General features: G+C 63.7%; 1 protein-coding gene and 1 long non-coding RNA gene across 15 annotated transcripts in view; one reads left to right on the forward strand and one right to left on the reverse strand.

The window, feature by feature from the left end:
- Positions 1-13009, reverse strand: part of LOC105489756 (plexin B2) — a 33248-nt gene extending 20239 nt beyond the window's left edge. The window contains exons 1-2 of one of the 14 annotated variants that reach the window (XM_071080812.1): positions 12892-12986; positions 261-313 (exon numbers count right to left, since the gene is read on the reverse strand). The gene's annotated coding sequence lies outside the window, so the exon portion shown is untranslated. Of the gene's footprint in view, positions 1-260; positions 771-5574; positions 5635-5795; positions 5814-6659; positions 6884-8568; positions 8588-9223; positions 9243-9376; positions 9394-9452; positions 9471-11682; positions 11698-12891 lie in introns of those variants that run through there. The other 13 variants (XM_071080813.1, XM_011754803.3, XM_011754805.3 and 10 more) reach the window with 13 other exon arrangements.
- A 377-nt stretch (positions 13010-13386) lies between these two features.
- LOC139358766 (uncharacterized) lies at positions 13387-16120 on the forward strand. Its single transcript, XR_011614265.1, has 3 exons — positions 13387-13599; positions 13818-13922; positions 15769-16120. It is a non-coding gene; the product is annotated as an uncharacterized lncRNA (long non-coding RNA).
- Positions 16121-16234: the final 114 nt, after the last annotated feature.

Consider the following 16234-nt stretch of genomic DNA (forward strand, 5'->3'; position numbering starts at 1 on the left):
CCATCCTGGCGAAGACAGTGAAACCCCGTCTCTACTAAAAATACAAAAAAATTAGCGAGGCGTGGTGGCGGGCGCCTGTAGTCCCAGTTATTCAGGAGGCTGAGTCAGGAGAATGGCGTGAACATGGGGGGTGGAGCTTGCAGTAAGCGGAGATCGCACTCCAGCCTGGGCGACAAAGTCAGACTCCATCTCAAAAACAACAACAAAAAACGTTGCTTTCTGAAAAATACACACACCCATGACCCCGAAATTTCACTTACTAGCTGTGTGACCTTGGGCAAGTTACTTAACTTCTCTGTGCCTCATTCCCCATCTGTGGAATGGAGAATGAATAGTGAGCTACCCCCAGGGGTTTATAAGGACTAAATGAATTCATTCACAAAAAAGTCTCAGAGTGTTACACTGTAGCATTCAGCAATGCTTGCTATTGTATCTTCCCTTGTTATTGTATCTTCTAGTTCTGGATAAACACCCACTCTACCCACAGGGAGGCACAGACCCAGGGTGCTTCTCGGCATGGTTGGCTTTAGCGAAAATGTGGCAGCCACCCAGCATCCCACCAGAGGATACTGTGCAAGACTACATGGTAGATGCACGTGCGTCTGTGCTGACTCTGATAGAGAAGTCTGAGTGCAGGGTTTGGCCCCATCCATCTCTGAGAGGCTCCAGAAGGCCTCAATCCAAATTCAAAATAGTGGCTGGCTGCGGTAGCTCACGCCTATAATCCCAGCACTTTGGGAGGCTGAGGCGGGCAGATCACGAGGTCAGGAGTTCAAGACCAGCCTGACCAACATGGTGAAACCCCATCTCTACTAAAAATACAAAAATTAGCCAGGCGTGGTGGCACGCGCCTGTAATCTCAGCTACTCAGGAGGCTGAGGCAGAAGAATCGCTTGAACCAGGGAGGCAGAGGTTGCAGTGAGCAGAGATCGCACCACTGCACTCCAGCCTGGGCAGCAGAGCGAGACTCTGTCTCAAAAAAAGAAAAGAAAATAGTGGTGAACTTTGGGAGCAAGGAGGAGGCCACTGCACTCCAGCCCGGGCCGGAGTGATACTGTCTTAAAATACATACACACACACAGACACACACGCACACCCCCCCCCCCAACAACAAAACAGTTCAAGGAACTTGGACTACACCATGAACTGGCCGGGTGTGGTGGTGCAGCCTGAAGTCCCAGGTACTGAGGAGGCTGAGGCAGGGTAGCTTGAGCCCAGGAGGTTTAGGCTCCAGTGAACTGTGATTGTGCCACTGCACTCCAGCCTGGGCAACAGAGCGAGACCCTGACTCTAAGATTAAAGCAGAACACAAGTTTAAGACTATATTTACATATTGCTTGTCTAAAGAAGAAGCTGAGCCAGGCACGGTGGCTCACACCTGTAATCCCAGCACTTTGGGAGGCTGAGGCGGGCGGATCACCTGAGGTTGCAGTGAGCCGAGATCGCGCCGTTGCACTCCAGCCTAGGGAAAGAGCAAGACTCTGTCTCTCAAAAAAAAAAAAAAAAAAAAAAAAAAAAAAAAAAAAAAGGAAAAGGAAAGAAAGAAAAAAAAAAAGAAGGTAGGCTCCACTCTGCCTCAGGACGTGACTCTCCAGGCCCTCAACAGCCACCACCACAACCAAGGTTCGGCTACTGAATCCTGCTCAGGCCCCAGAGTCCACTCCAGCCTGGCCAGGTTGGGTGCCAGCAAAGCGCCTCCTCCGGCAGGGCCAGGCCCCGCTCTCCTCCCACCCCACCAGGATCCTCATGTGCCCTGTGCAGCAGGACCCAGGGTTGGACATGCAGTAACACCAGCAGCGGGGAGGCGGGAAGGGAGGTGAGCGTCACAGCTGTGCATGGACTGTGCTACCGTGCCGCACAGGTAAGGGTTAACCGGGCCAAAGGGCTGGGGGAGGATGAGGTTTGATGGGCAGAGAGTGTCCTTTCGACCTGAGACTCAACAGCGCCTTTGTGAAAAGGGCAAACTCCTCTGGCAAACTCAGAAGCCAAAGCACAGGGCAGCACCGGGCCTCCTGAGAAAGCCGGGACCCGCCGGGACTGGAGTGGAGACTGCAGCTCCTGAAGGAGGTGGCAGCCATGGCAGTGGCACAGTGGCCCCAGACCTGCCACCTTGAAGGGACGCCATGCCAGCCTGTGTGCCCCTGTGCCCACTCCCTCAGCCTCCTGCAGCCCCCAAACTTCTCCCTGCAGCACACCCCCAGGCCCCAGCCTCCACCAGCCCAGGCCCTGGGGTTGGGGGGATCAGCCAAGGTCAGGGGAGGCTGGCCTCCTCCCTGCCCATCCCGCGCCCCCTAGAACGACCTCCCCCGAGAGATCGATCCACTCAGGAAGCCAGAGGCAGGGCCCATACTTCACTCTCCTGGAGGGGGCTTCCTGCTGTCCTCTCCCCTGGCCCTCACAGTGGAGGAAGGCCATGGATTACCCCTCCCAGAGAAGAACACCAGGATCCCTCCACCCTCAGCCTGGGGCCCTTCCTGGCCCAAGTCTACCTCCTCTGCTCGGCCTCTGGCTTCTCCCACCTCCATCCATCTTGCTCTCAATACTGAGCCAGGCTCCATCTCCCTCTCACAGGATTCCCGCTTAGCTATCCCAGAAAAAGGAGCTTCTTCCTTAGGTGGCTGTGGTCACACCCGAGGCTGTTGCACACACAGACCTCAAGGCCTGAACTCCGGAGCCACACCAGTGAGTTCACACCCCAGCTGTCACGTTCTGGCTGGCTCATGTGGGCCATTCAGAAAGCTGCTCTGTGCCTCAGTTTCCCCATAGGTAGTCTGGGGTCATTATGGCACCCACCTCAGAGGGCTGCCTTGAGGTTGAGTGGGTGTGGAAATCTTTACAGCTGTGCCCACTCAGAGAAGGCACCCAGGGAATGCTGCCTCACGGCATTCCCAAGTCTGTGTTCACCGTGCTCCCCAGAAAGCCCCTGCCCATCCTTTAGTCCCAGAGACACCCTCTCTAACCCAGCCCCTGAGGGACTGGCCTTCTCTGTGGTCTGTGGTCTTCGCCCACAGGGCGTGGCCACACACCCCCACCCACCGCCCCAACAAGTCTCAACACTGGATCTGGCCACTAGGCACCTGCCGGTCCAAACTCAGTGAGCCAGGAAGGGGTGGCGACATGCAGGGGTGGGAGCTAGAAAGTACACCTGCCCCCTTAGGTCACCCCCAGGCCAACAGAGCAGAAGGGTCTCCTCACCCAATCAGAACTCTGATGGGGGCCAAGGGCAGCCCAGGGATGCTGGGCCTCCCCCCTCCGCCCTAGACAGTCTAGGAGGGAGCAGGAGCTGCTTGCTGGCTGGGCGCCTGTGGTCCCCTCCTCAGGTCCCCTTTTTTTTTTCTGACCAGCAGCCCCAGGCCCCTTGCACAGGCTGAGTCTGTCTCCCACCCCTCTCACCAGGTAAAGGTAAACAAGAGGCGGCCGGGCGCGGTGGCTCAAGCCTGTAATCCCAGCACTTTGGGAGGCCGAGACGGGTGGATCACGAGGTCAGGAGAGCGAGACCATCCTGGCTAACACGGTGAAACTCCGTCTCTACTAAGAAATACAAAAAACTAGCCGGGCGAGGTGGCGGGCGCCTGTAGTCCCAGCTACTCGGGAGGCTGAGGCTGGAGAATGGCGTGAACCCGGGAGGCGGAGCTTGCAGTGAGCTGAGATCCGGCCACTGCACTCCAGCCTGGGCAACAGAGCGAGACTCCGTCTCAAAAAAAAAAAAAAAAAAAAAGGTAAACAACAGGCATCTAAAGGGGAAAGACAGAGCCCTACTCCAGACGAAGCCAAGAGTGGGGGCTGCCAGGTCCCCCAACTCCTGCCAGCCTTGGTTCTGAGACTGCCCCAAGTCTTGGCTGCACTGGGAGACGGTTTGGCAGGGGGGCTAAAATTGGGGGTTCTGCCTTTCAGTATTTTCAAGCAAACAGACTGAGCCATTCTTTTCTTTTCTTTTTTTTGAGACAGTCTCACTCTGTCACCCAGGCTGGAGTGCAGGGGCACGATCTTGGCTCACTGCAACCTCTGCCTCCCGGGTTCAAGCAATTAATCCTGCCTCAGCCTCCCGAGTAGCTGGGACTACAGGTGCACGCCACTACACCTGGCTAATTTTTTGTATTTTAGTAGACATGGGGTTTCACCATGCTGCCCAGGCTGGTCTCGAACTCCTGAGCTCAGGCAATCCGCCTGTCTCGGCCTCCCAAAGTGCTGGAATTACAGGCGTGAGCCACCACACCCAGCCAGACTAAGCTATTCTTAATGCTAAAATCAAACCAGCACAAAGCAGTCAGGCCCAGTGGGAGGAGGGGCCCAGCTTGGGGGCTGCTCTTGGCCAGGCCAGGCTGTGGGCTCTGGCAGGGGAACCAGAGAGGGCAGGGGCCAGAGGAGGGGGCAGAGGAGGTGGATGGGCAGCTGCCAGACCGGGGCCAAGATGGGGACCCAGGCAGCAGCAGCAGCCATGGAGAACTAGGACAGCTCAGGCCTAGGCCTGGGAGGACGGGAGGGGGTGGCATGAGCACAACCCTCCACTGCTGCGGTGCAGCACGCAGGGGTCCTAAGGCTGTGCGGCCCTCCGGGGCTCAAAGGACTGGGGTGGGCACAGGCCCTGCACTGGGGGACCCCGGTGCGGGGGCGGGTGAAGCAGCCTCGACAAAGTGAGCGATTGGCTGCCCCAAGGCCAAGACGCATCTGAGAGCTGCCGTCCCGGAACGGGGAGACAGGCGTCACAGAGAAGCCAGGGAGCCCCCGCAGCCAGCAGCTAGAGGGCCGGGCCAAGGCTAGCGACACACGCAAATCTGCAATTAGCCCAGAGCGCTAAACAAATCAGAGGAAACAAAACAGGAGCGCCGGCGAATCCCAGCCTCCGCCGTTTTCAAAACAAGCTCGAGGGGGGCGCCGCGGGGCGGGGGCCTGGGGGGTCGGCAAGGACCCCGGCCGCCCCTCCCCGCAGCACCGCGCCCGTGGGTAGACGCGGGGAGGGACTGGTCCGAGAGCGCGCGGGAGACCCGGCGAGGGCGAGCCGGCGGCCCCGCCACCCAGCCTCACCCGCCGCTGACCCGGGCCAGAGTTCAGCCCAGGAGGCGGGGGCGGTCCCCCCGGAGCCAGCGGGGCGGGGAGGAGTGCCTCCTGGGTGGGTCTGCGAGTCCGGTACCCGGCCAGAGCCAAAGGCTGGCACCCCGGCCTGTGTGGAGCGCCCTGGACTGTTCCTCCCGGACAGACCCAGGTGGCACAGCCCCTCCCCCCGGCGCCGGCGCCGCCAGACTCCCCGGAGGGCGCAGAACGGTTGCCAGGGAGCCAGGGGCAAAGCGCGCCCGGGGCCAGGAAGCGCGGGGACTAGGCCCGGGCCTCCTCGGCGCCGCCCACTGCCCCCCGCAAGCCTGAGCTCCGCGGCCACCTCCCGGGGACTCCGGCGCCCCATCCGCCCCTCGACCCCGCGCACCTGGCGCGCACCTGGCGGGAGCACGTGGCCGCCTCTGGGACAAACCTCACCAGGCCGGGAACCCAGGGGCGGGTGGGAGCCTGACCCGAGTAACAATGACGGCGGCGGCGACAGTCACAGGAGCGCAGGAGACATCGTCCCCGCGGGGCGCTCACCTGGCGTCAGGCACATCGGAGCGCGCGAACGGCCATTACCTAAGTCCTCCGGGCCGGGGAAGGGGCGCGGGGAGCGGCTCCGCCCCGCCGGTGGTGGCTCCGCCCGTGCCCCGGGTCGGTCTCAGGGCTCGGCCCCTCCCGGCCCAGCTGCCAATCATGCACGACCCTGCCCAGAACAGCCTCCCGCAGGACTCTGGACCCAGGGTCAAGGCCAGACTCACCCGGAGCAAAGGCCGAGCGCTCCCGGCGCAGTCCGACCTAGGAGCTGGGGTGGGGCGGGGCGGGGCTCCAGGGACAGACTGACGTCGCGGCCTGAGCCTCGCGTCAGCGTCTACAGCGATCCCCGCTGGACTCTCGGCCGAGGACCCCTCCCAGGTGGAGGCCGTCGCGCCCCTTCCCCGCCAGCCTGGTTCCAGGGCGGGGCTCCTTCTTTGGGGCCAGCCTCCCCTGCAGTCTGGGCTCTGGGTCCCAGCAGGAAAAGTCACCCTGGCTGGCGGCAGCGACGGGGTCACCAGCCCAGGATCCTGGGGGTGCCTCAAGAAGCGCCAGCTCCTCCTGTCACCTGCTCCAGCCGGGCTGGTCACAGGCCCCACTGGTCCACACCTCCTGACGCACCCAGGCCACCTGGTACCCAGGCACTCTGTATCTAGCCCTGGCCCTCAGGCACCCCGAGCTCACCTGGCCATGCCCAAGGGCCTGCCCCAGCCCCCTCCCTGCCTCACCCGCCCCAGCCCCCTCCCCGCCTCGGTACCAAGTGAAGTCCCTGTATATGGTGGGTTCCCTAGACCCGGGCCGCAGGCTGCCCTCCCATCCTACACACAGCTTCGAGGCCCTCCTCAGCCTCCTCTCTGGCCACCGCCCACTGGCGCATCTGGAGGAGGGTCCTCGCCAGCCCTGACAGAAGGTGGGATCCAGTTGGCTATGGTGCCCTGTCCCCACATGCGCCAGGCCTGCAGAACCATTCTCCTCAGCCACCCCTTTTGGGGTCCCAGCCCCCATCCTGTCCAGCCTGGGCACAGCTGCAGCCCCCTCTTGCTACACAGCGGTCCTTCGGGTCAGAAATCTGGGCAGCGCAAGGCACCCACCGATGTCCCTGTGCTTCCTGAGGACCTCCTGCGGGAGGGGCGGGCACTGCCAGGTGCTCGGGGCACACACATGAAACCGGTGGCCACTGCAGGAACCACTAGCTCATCAGGACGGGACGTGTGGTCAGACAGCCGGCGGCCACGGAAGGACTCTCGTGGGATTCTGGGGCTCGGTCACTTGGAGTCTCTCCTGAAAGGAGGCCTCCGGGCCCACCGGTGCCCAGCCCCACCTGCAGGCTCTCCTCTGAGTGGCCCCCACGCATCTCCCCCTTTCCAGTTCAACCCCACAGCACCCAGCTACTCAGAGACCAGGTCCTGCCTGGATGCAGCTGGCTCAGGACCAGCCCCCGCCCACAGCCCCCTTCTCACCCCCGGGGTGGGCGTGGGGGGTGGATGGGTGAGGCCCCAGCCACTGAGCAGTAAGCAAGGCCTGTAATCTCCCCGTCAGCCTGTCAGAGCCTCAGCGGTCACCCCCGCCCCACCTCTCCCATCACTGCTGAACCCCACAATTAGCTTGGGGCGCCGCGCCAAGCCTGTGTGCCAGACACCGCTTGCACACATGACCACACATGTGCAGACACACACGGCTCGGTGCTGCCGGAAGAGCTCTGCCAACAGGGTCTCACCCCAACACCCAGAACTCGCCCCCAGTACAAAGAGCCTGGGAGAGATGCCTCAGGCTGGGGCACTTGGGTTGAGAGAGGCAGTGGGTAGCTGGGATCTTGGCAGTGGGGGTATCAGAGCCTGGCATGCCTGGAGCCCCGAGGGAGGGGCCGTGTGTGGCATGGGGGAAGGGGGCGGGGGCAGGGCCGTCTCAGCAGGGGAGAGGGGCTGCATCTGCCCAGGATGACTTGGGGGTGGCATGGGGGAAGGGAGGGCAGAGGAAGGGCCGTCTCAAAAGAGGAAAGGGGCTGTGTCTGCCCAGGATGAGTTGGGGGCTGGTGAGGCACAGGGTGTTGGGCAGGATCTGGGTCCAGGCCAAGGGTGAGGCGCCCCAGGATGTGGGCTGGGCCCCACAGGGGCAAACACTCAGGGCTTTGGGAGGCTAGAGGGACCGGGATTTCCCAATGAGGAAATGCCCATCTCAGAGTGGGGGCAGGTCAGTGAGTGGGAGGTGAGGCCCGTGGCCGGCGCTGTGTGGGGAGGTGGGTGCCCCTGGAGGCCAGGTCCAGCCCCTTGCTCCACGCGACGGCTTGCTCTGTTAGTGGTGGAGCTGAGGACTTCGAACCCCCCAGGGACTGGTCAAGGGTCACTGGGCCCCAGGTCTAGATGCGGAACTGGGGGACCCTCCGGCGAGCTTTGCTGGGCCTGGGTAGCCTGCCCGGGGTGCCCCGCCTTCCCGCCCTCCTCCCTAACATCCTTTTCTCCTGAGGTCCCTCAGGGTGGTCACCAGATCAGGCCTGGTGCCAAGATGGGAGTGGGGAGGCCAAGCCCCTCAGCTCCCCTGGCCAATCTCTGAGGCTGAGAGGGACTGGGGGGCCATGCTGGAGCACCTCCCTCCCACCACCTGCCCCTCGCCCCTGTCAACTGCTGGCTCCACTTAAAATAGCTTCTCCCCCTCACTGGTGGGAGGGAGGCCCTGGTGTCAAGCCGGTGAGGCTGGAGCAGGGCTGGGCACGGGGCCTGGGCTCAGCAGTGTTCTGTGCCCTCCATCTCCTCCAAAGCAGGCCCCAGCTCTGAAAACACACCTGGCAGGGCCGGGATCCACAGTCCTCACCTCCTGCTGGTCCTCAAACCCCGTTCTCCATGGCTAGGTCTCTGAAAGACTTGGATTACCCCCAAGCCCCCCGCCATCCCGCCAAGCTGTGGCCCCCATGCCACCCTACCACCTCTAAGTCTCCCTTGCTTCCCCCAGGAGAGACCCCCCACGCTCCTGCTTCTGGCCTGTCCTCAGAGCCCCAGAACTCACCTAGGTTCAAAGCCAGACCCCAGCTGAGGACGGAGCCTGGGCCCCAGGCAGGTGCAGTGAAAATCACAGAGCAGGCTCCTACGCCGGCCACTCATGCGGCCTGAGGCATAGCCCCCTGGAAACTGCCTCAGCCTTCAGCACCCCGCCTCGGACCAGCAGGGCAGGGAGGTTCCTCCTCTGAGAAGCCCTCAAAGCTGCCTGGAAGGAGTGGGCAGTGCCCCCAGCCACCAATCTGACAGTGGTCCAATCTGTCTCTGAGCAGGTGGCATGCTGGCTCGGGGGTCCCAGACCACAGCAGAAGGTCACCTGGGAAGACAGCCCCACCCCTGCACAGGGCTTGTGGGCAGGAACCGTCCCAGCCACGGGGCAGATGCCCTTGCCTGGCCCCTCGGGGGGCCGTGTTCACACAGGAGGCCTTCTCAGAGGTGGACACCAAGCATTTTCCTCTTTCTCACTCTTGCTGTGGGGCCCAGCTGGCGCAGCATCGGGCCCAGAGGTCGGTGCTGGACACTGTGACTCCACCCAGGGCCCCCCCAGGAAAGCTGCTGACCAGCTGTGCCAGAGGGGCCAGGGGCCCTACCCCCAGGAGCCCAGTCCCTGCCCCTGATGCTGCTGCTGCTGGCAGAGCTGGGGGTAGAACTGGGGCAGCACCTACCTCTCCTGCTCCAGGCCTGGGCCAGGACTCAGCGGGCACTGGAATGAGGAACTATTGGCTTTCAGAAGCCAGGAGACCTCAGGGGGCTGAGGAAGAGAGCTGGACCTGCCCCCAGGCACCCTGATCCCAGCCCAGGGCAGTCTCCTCCCTCACCTAGCCTGGGACACGAGGCAGCTCAGGTGTGGCCTCGGCCAGGCCTCGGGGGCCACCCCCAGGGAAGGCCACCAACCACAGTGGGCCCTCGGTGTGGGCCGGTCTCTGGATGTTAAGGGCTCCAGGATCTGGGCTGCAGAGGCAGGACTGTGGGAACTAGAACCCCCGGCTCCTCGGCCAGGCCAGCCCCAGTCTCCTCCCCAGACACAGACATCCCCAGGGGGTGGGGCAGACCTGCAGTACCACCAGGGGCAGCCTGCCCCACCATCCCTGGCTCCACTGGGCCTGGGGCCAGTCACTGTCACAGGTTCCTGAATTTCACAGAGCAGGGCAGACCCATGGGGTGGGGGCAGGGTGCCAGCATTCAGGGCCAGACAGCAGGGGCCCAGCCAATCCCTTCACACACTTGGTCTTCAGAGAGGAGGCTTCTGAGCCAGGAGGGCCACTGTATTGGGGCCTGGCTTGAGGCCACACCTGTGGCTGGGGGAGCCCAGAACAGCACAGGCTCCTCCCCTGGTCGGCAGAGAGAGGCAGGGGTCCTTACAATCTGGGGGTATGCGAAGAAGCAGGCCCTGTGTCAAGGGATGTGAAACCACGGAAAGGAAGAAAGTGGAGGAACCTGTGTAGCTCAGAAAGAGGGAAGCGAGGGCAGCTGCCCTCCCTGGGGCCCCAGAGCCCGAGCACCCCCCACCAGCCGTAGGCTCTGACCCACCCTCCCCATCCTGTAATTAGTCAGAGACCCAGTCCCACCCCACCCACAGCCCCACCCCAAACACAAACAGCCACTACTCCTAAGGGAGGGAGGGGCTCGGCCCAGCCCCAACCCCACCGAATCCCCCACCCCCAGAGAACCTGGATCCGCCTCACGGAAGGGAGGTCAAGGCTGGGGGGCCCCTGGCTGGCCACTGGGTGAGTTCTGAGCAGCTCACCACCTCATCCCCAAACCGCATCCAAGGATGGCTCTGGGTACAAGAGGTTCCCCACCAACTTCCAAGGAGGGCGGCCAGGCTGCAGCCAGAGGGACAGAGGCATGAGCTGAGTGAGAACTCCCATCTCAGGGGAAGGCAGCCCTCGTGGCAGAGGCCTGGCATCCAAGTGCCTGCCTAGCTTAGAGAAGGCACAATATGAGGGGCCGGAAGACACAGTCTCTCCCAGCCAGTGCACCCCTGCCCACGCCCATGTCCCAGGGGGACCATCGGTTGTGGCTGGCACAGCATGAGGCAGGGGGCAGGACACAGTGAGAATGGACGACGTCCTGGGCTGGGAGGAGGACTGTGCCATATGGGCCCTCCCCAGCACCTTCCAATCCAATCTCTTCTGCTCCACTTCCCTGGGCCAGGGCCAAGCCCCTGGGCTTTCTGCACTTGGGGCCAGCTGCCGGCTCCACCTCCCCGATGTGGTCCCCATGCAGGCTGCTGGGCACACGCCCCGGGTGCACACACAGCATGGACCCAGAGCGCCCGGCAGCCACAGCCCTGGGCACACAGCGTCGCAGATGACTCCTCACACAGACCCATCTCTGGCTTCAGTCTCCCCACTTGTGGGATGGGCTCACAGGCGCCATATCCACTGGGGGTCGTAGGCGAGGCCTGGCTGTCGGAGGGGCTTGGAGGGAGGCTGATCCATTAGTCAGGAGCTGAACAGGGAGTCAGTTGGGGCAGGAGGGCCCCCTGAGGAAGACCCCAGTGCCGTCCCTAGCAGCCTGGCCTCGCTCCTGCCCGTTCCTCCCTGGCACGCATAGGTCACCGGCACAGGGTGTGTCCCTGAACTTGGGTCTGGAGGGTGCCTCAGAGGCTCTTCAGACTACCGTTGAGGCTTCTCGGGGCGAGGGGGTCCCTGGGTGGGCCCAGAGCTCCTCCCATCCCATGGTCTCCCCCAGAGGGGCCTGGGCCCACTGCAGGCTCAGCAGGGCCTGCTGGGGCCAACCTTGGGGCCTTCTCCAACCCAAAGGTGACGCATCTCCTCCCCGCCCAGTCTGGGCAGCTGCAGTAGAAAGTGGCAGAGCTGCCCGGACTTGCCTGTCCTCCTCCTGGGGCCCTCAACCCACGGCCCGGAAGTGGATCCCTCTCCCACGCTGCAGCCTCCCGCTTCGGGTGACTGGACACGGCTGGATAATCCAAAATAATTCCTTCTTGGCAGGCAGCCGGTGGGGGAGGGGGACTCACATTCCAAACCCTTGTTTTTCTCAGTAACTTCCCTCTACTGGGGCAAGGAACCCCTGGCAAGACCTCAGGCCTCCCAGACACCCCAGACAGAGGTGGGCCCCACATTGGAACCTTGAGAGGACTCAGATGTGCCAGGCCCACCTGCTTGCTCCTCAGTCAGCTCCGCGGATTTCTATGCAACATGTAAAAAGCTGACTCGCCACAAAAAAATGCCCGCTGGCCCTGCCCTCCGGGGGACCCTCACCTCTGGGCAGGAAAGGGAGGGCTCCTCCCACCAGCTGTTCAGCTGTTCCCTGCCAGGGTCATCTGGGCACGGGGCAGGCTGAGAGACCCCAGTTCCTGGCAGCCTCACTCTCCCACCCGCAAAGGGCTCCTGAGGAAGCTCAACTTTAAAGCCTCGCAGGCTGAGCGGAGCCTCCAAGCAAGGGCCGAAGTCAGACATTAAGTGGGGGGCGGGGGGGTCCAGGGAAGGTGGGGCCCAGGGAGCCCTCCAGGCCCCCCGAGACCTGCCGGGTTTGGGGCCCACCCTCACCCCCTGTCCTGACTCTGCCACAGCCCACAGTGGGCAGACAGACCCCTTTCTTCCTTTCCCAGGGAGCTTCGGGAAGAGAAATCAAGGGCCTGGCAGGAAGCTCCAGGGCTCCCGGGCTCTGAGACCCCCAGATGACAGCGGGAGGCGGGCTCCCCAGATCTGCCGAATAGCCCGACCAGGGGCGCTGGCAGGACAGGGGCTTCCTGCATGAGCAGGGTACGGAAGGGCACGGTCAGCAGCGGGGAGGCAGGGCCCGCACCACCGCTTCTAAGACTTTCTGTGTTTCGGGGTGTCCACCCAGACGCCACCCTGGGAACCGCGAGGAGGCCCGGGCCGTGGGGTCTCGCCAGGTGCGGGTGTTCTCCGCCCTGGTCCCCCCGAGCCAAGCAGGCCCCAGGGGTGCGGGGACGGCCCCCGGGAGCTCGGGCAGAGCCAGGCTCCTGTGCCGCTGAGCCTGGGGCCGGCCCGGAGCGCCTGCACCGCGGGACCATCTCCGCTCGGCGCACGGAGCTCGGCGGCTGAAGAGTGAGAGGCAGGCGCGGAGGAGGGATCCGACGCTGCTCCGGAGGGACGCGCAGCCCCCGCCGGCCGGGCCCGTCCCCCGAGTCCCCACCGGGAAGGGCGTGGGGCGGGAGCGGCCCGGGCCTCGCTGGATGGACCGACGGACGGGGCCCAGGCCCCGGGAGCCCTCCGCGGAGCCGCAGCCGCCGCAGGTCCCCGGGCCCGAGCGCGGCAGGCCCGGGCGGAGCGGCGCTGACGGCGAAGCCCCCCGCGCCCAGCGCGACGTCCCCCGCAGCCCAGTCCCCCGAGCTCGGTACCTGCACGTCCGCCGCCAAGGCTCGATGGCGCCCGGGCCGCGCTCGGCGCTGCGCTCTGGCCCGCGCTGCTGCCATGGAGACGGGGCCTTTGTGTGGCCGAGGAGGGGCCGGAGCGCGCGGGAGCTGCCGGCCCCGCCCCCGACGAGGGAGAGGAGGGGAGGGCGGGGAGAACAGGAGAACGGGGGAGAGGGAGAGGAAAGCGGAGGGGGAGAGGGAGGGAGGAGGGGGAGAGGGAGGGAGGAGGGGGAGGGGGAGAGGGAAGGAGGAGGGGGAGTGGGAGAGGGAGGGAGGAGGGGGAGGGGGAGAGGGAGGGGGATGGGAAGGGGGAGGGGGGAGGGGGAGGGGAGGGGGGAGGGAGAGGAGAGGAGGAAACGAGGGGAGAGGGGAGAGGGGAGGGGGAGGGGAGGGCAGAAGAGAACGGGAGGGGAGGGCACGGGAAAGGGAAAGGAGAACGGGAGGGGAGGGAACAGAGAGAGACGGGAAGGGAAGGGAGAATGGGACAGGAGGGGAGGGGCTGGGCCTGCGCCCCCTGCACTGCCCCCATGTCTCCCCTGCCCCAGCAGCCACAGCATCGTTGGGTAGGTTTGGGCACCCCAGTTCAGACCCAGGTTCAGCCAGGGCAGCACCCTGCCCACCATGCCGCCGTCCAGGAAGGTCGAGTGCCCACAGAGGCCCCTTGGCCAGAGCACCCCCACAGGAACCCCACAGGTTTGAGGGGAGCCCAGGGCTTGGCGCTAGGGGAGGGCATTACGGGCGCACTTTTGCCTGGCCAGAGGAACAAGGGTCCCTGCCAGTCTTGAGATGGGTGGGCACCAGACCCTCGCCCCCAGACCAGGAGCAGACCAGTCGCTCCCTGGCAGGTTTCAGGGGTGGGGGCTGCTGGGCTTTGGCCCTTTCCCAGGGGTCTCAGGCCCTCAACTTCCCAGGGTAAACCGGGCACCTGAGGATGGCCTCCCAGCACATCCCTGGCTTCCAGCAGCACCTCGGGATGCTGCACCTGGGACCCCACACTGATCCTTCAGGGCCTGGAGGTGGGTGGCCCGAGACCTCTTTCTGGGGTTATGGTTTCTGGGACAGAGCTGGCCCCACTTCTGGCATCCCAGGCCTCAAGTCCCAGCCCCAGTGCTCCTGGGGTCCCCTGCGCTTGAGAAAAGGTGGAGAACCCTCTGCAGGGCCAGACCTTGGAGCATGCCTCCACTGCCCTCCCAGGACTGGATGTGCTAAGCAGGAGACGGAAGCATTCCCCAAGCCCTCACCCTCGCCCCCACCCTGGGTCACCCCTCCCTGGGGCCGGCCTTCCACCCAGACTCCCCAAGCCCTCACCCTCGCCCCCACCCTGGGTCACCCCTCCCTGGGGCCGGCCTTCCACCCAGACCTGCCCCGTCCTTGCAGCTGGTCGGTTTCCTCCTGTCCCCAGCCAGGCATCCCCTCCTCCCCTGCTTCCCCCACTTGGGATCTGCCCTGCCACATCCTGACAAACTCTCCCAGCCTGACTTAGTTCTTTCGGTCTCTGCCTTCTCTCACCCTCAAGCAGCCAGGCCTTGTTCCTGCCCAAATCTTCCCTTGGGCCTTGAACCACAATCCACATTGCGGCCACCCTCCCCTTCACTGCAGAGGACCCCAAAATTACCAGGGTCTGACAAGGTTGCCAACATTTTATCAAAAAAGGAAAAGACAAGCCCTGTGTCACAAAAGGACATTTTAATACCAAAGCCGTGGGAAGGCCTCTGTTCTAGACCAAAAGGGAGTCTTTAAATAGCCAGCAGGAAGCTTGAGGCTGAGCAGCTGTCCTTCCTGTCCCTGAGCAGGCCCTGTGTGCACCCTCAGCACCCAGCCCCACTCCAGACCTGCTCCCAGCTCTCTCCACCCTCTGGGTTCTGTGCTCCCTGTCCTTCAGGAGGCCTGTAACCACAGCAGTCCTCACCCTTGCCAACAGTTCTGCCCAGCAAGCCCTCTTGCCTGCGGGGGCTGGCACTGTGGCCAGGGGTAGAGCTTTCTGGGCCTTCCTGTCTCTTCACTGCCTGCCCCTGGCCTGGTGTGCGTGGGGAGGGGAGGGGCCATGGCCCAGCCCTGGACAGAGGCTCAGCCAACTCAGAGCGGCCTTGACACTGGGGGGCCACAAGAGGCATCGGGACAGATGGAGCTGGCAGATCTCCATGCCCAGCCCCCACCCATTCACCCCAGGCCACATTCCACCCCAGGCCTCTTCTGCATAGGTGGGGACAGGCCCTGAGGAAGAGGGGCTGGGACACTACCCTCCACCTTAGCCTTGGCTTCTGCCCAGGGCAATGCTGGCCGCCTGGCCCAGTGCCCCCCACCAAGTCTCCCACCCGCCCACCTATGTGGCCTTACCAGAGCCCTCCAGGGAAATCTGCTTGTGCGTTTCTGGACAGACAGTGGCCAGGGTCCCTGGGGGGTTCGGAGACTAGCCTGAAGCTCCTCCCTGCAGCCCTGTGGGTCTGCAGCCCTCTGTGCTGTGGGGCAGCCCTCAGAAAGCCGTGAGGTGAGACTGTGGTGTGGGGAAGCACATGCCACCGTGGTCCTTGGGGTGCACTCCCCAAAGGGGGGCCACAGTTGTGAGAGGGGCGGATTGTCTTCCCAAGCTTCCTCGACACCTTGAAGTGGTGGTCCTCAGGGGACGGGCCACCAGCACAAGGCTTTTGCAGAGGGCCCTGGTGGAGGGCAGCTGATGGCAGGGCCTATACTGGCCCCCAGGCCCCATCTTACGGAGGTCAGTGTTCAAGCTGGTCACACAGGAGGTGCCAGCATCTCTGCAGACCCTCTAGAGACCAAGCCCTCAGTAGGGAGGCTGGTCCCCCCATGCTACAGTTGGGAGGCCCAAGCAGAATTTGAGGCCGGGACCTTTCTCACCCTCAGGTCCCCGGCTTGCCCCGCCACAGAACAGGTTTGCCGCCTCAGCCTCTACGTGTTCTGTTTAACGTGGTCACGTCCTTGGACCCTGCACCAGACATCTGGGCTCGACAGCTCCCCTTTGTCACCCTCCCGGCTGCCTCTGTGTCCTTGTCTGTAGAATGGTGACAGGGACAGGCTGTCCTAGGCGCAGTCTGGCTGGACAAGTTGACATGTACCAAGTTCTGAGAACTACCTGTCGTCCAGACACCTGACCCCGCTGTCCTCATGGCTCGGTCACGCCCTGCACTGAAGTGGCTGGCAGTGCTCACTCTACACCGCCTGGCTGGAGGATGTGGTCCGAGACCACCAATGAGAACACAAACAGTACATTGCGCACGCGTGCTGAACGAAGGCTACCTTCTACAGACTGAATGGGGGCCTCAGAAGAAAAAGAAAAGTCCTTCCCCCAGCCCTGTGTCCCCTGGCCAGC

This window comes from Macaca nemestrina, chromosome 15 (assembly GCF_043159975.1).
Source record: "Macaca nemestrina isolate mMacNem1 chromosome 15, mMacNem.hap1, whole genome shotgun sequence".
NCBI classification, from domain to species: domain Eukaryota; kingdom Metazoa; phylum Chordata; class Mammalia; order Primates; family Cercopithecidae; genus Macaca; species Macaca nemestrina.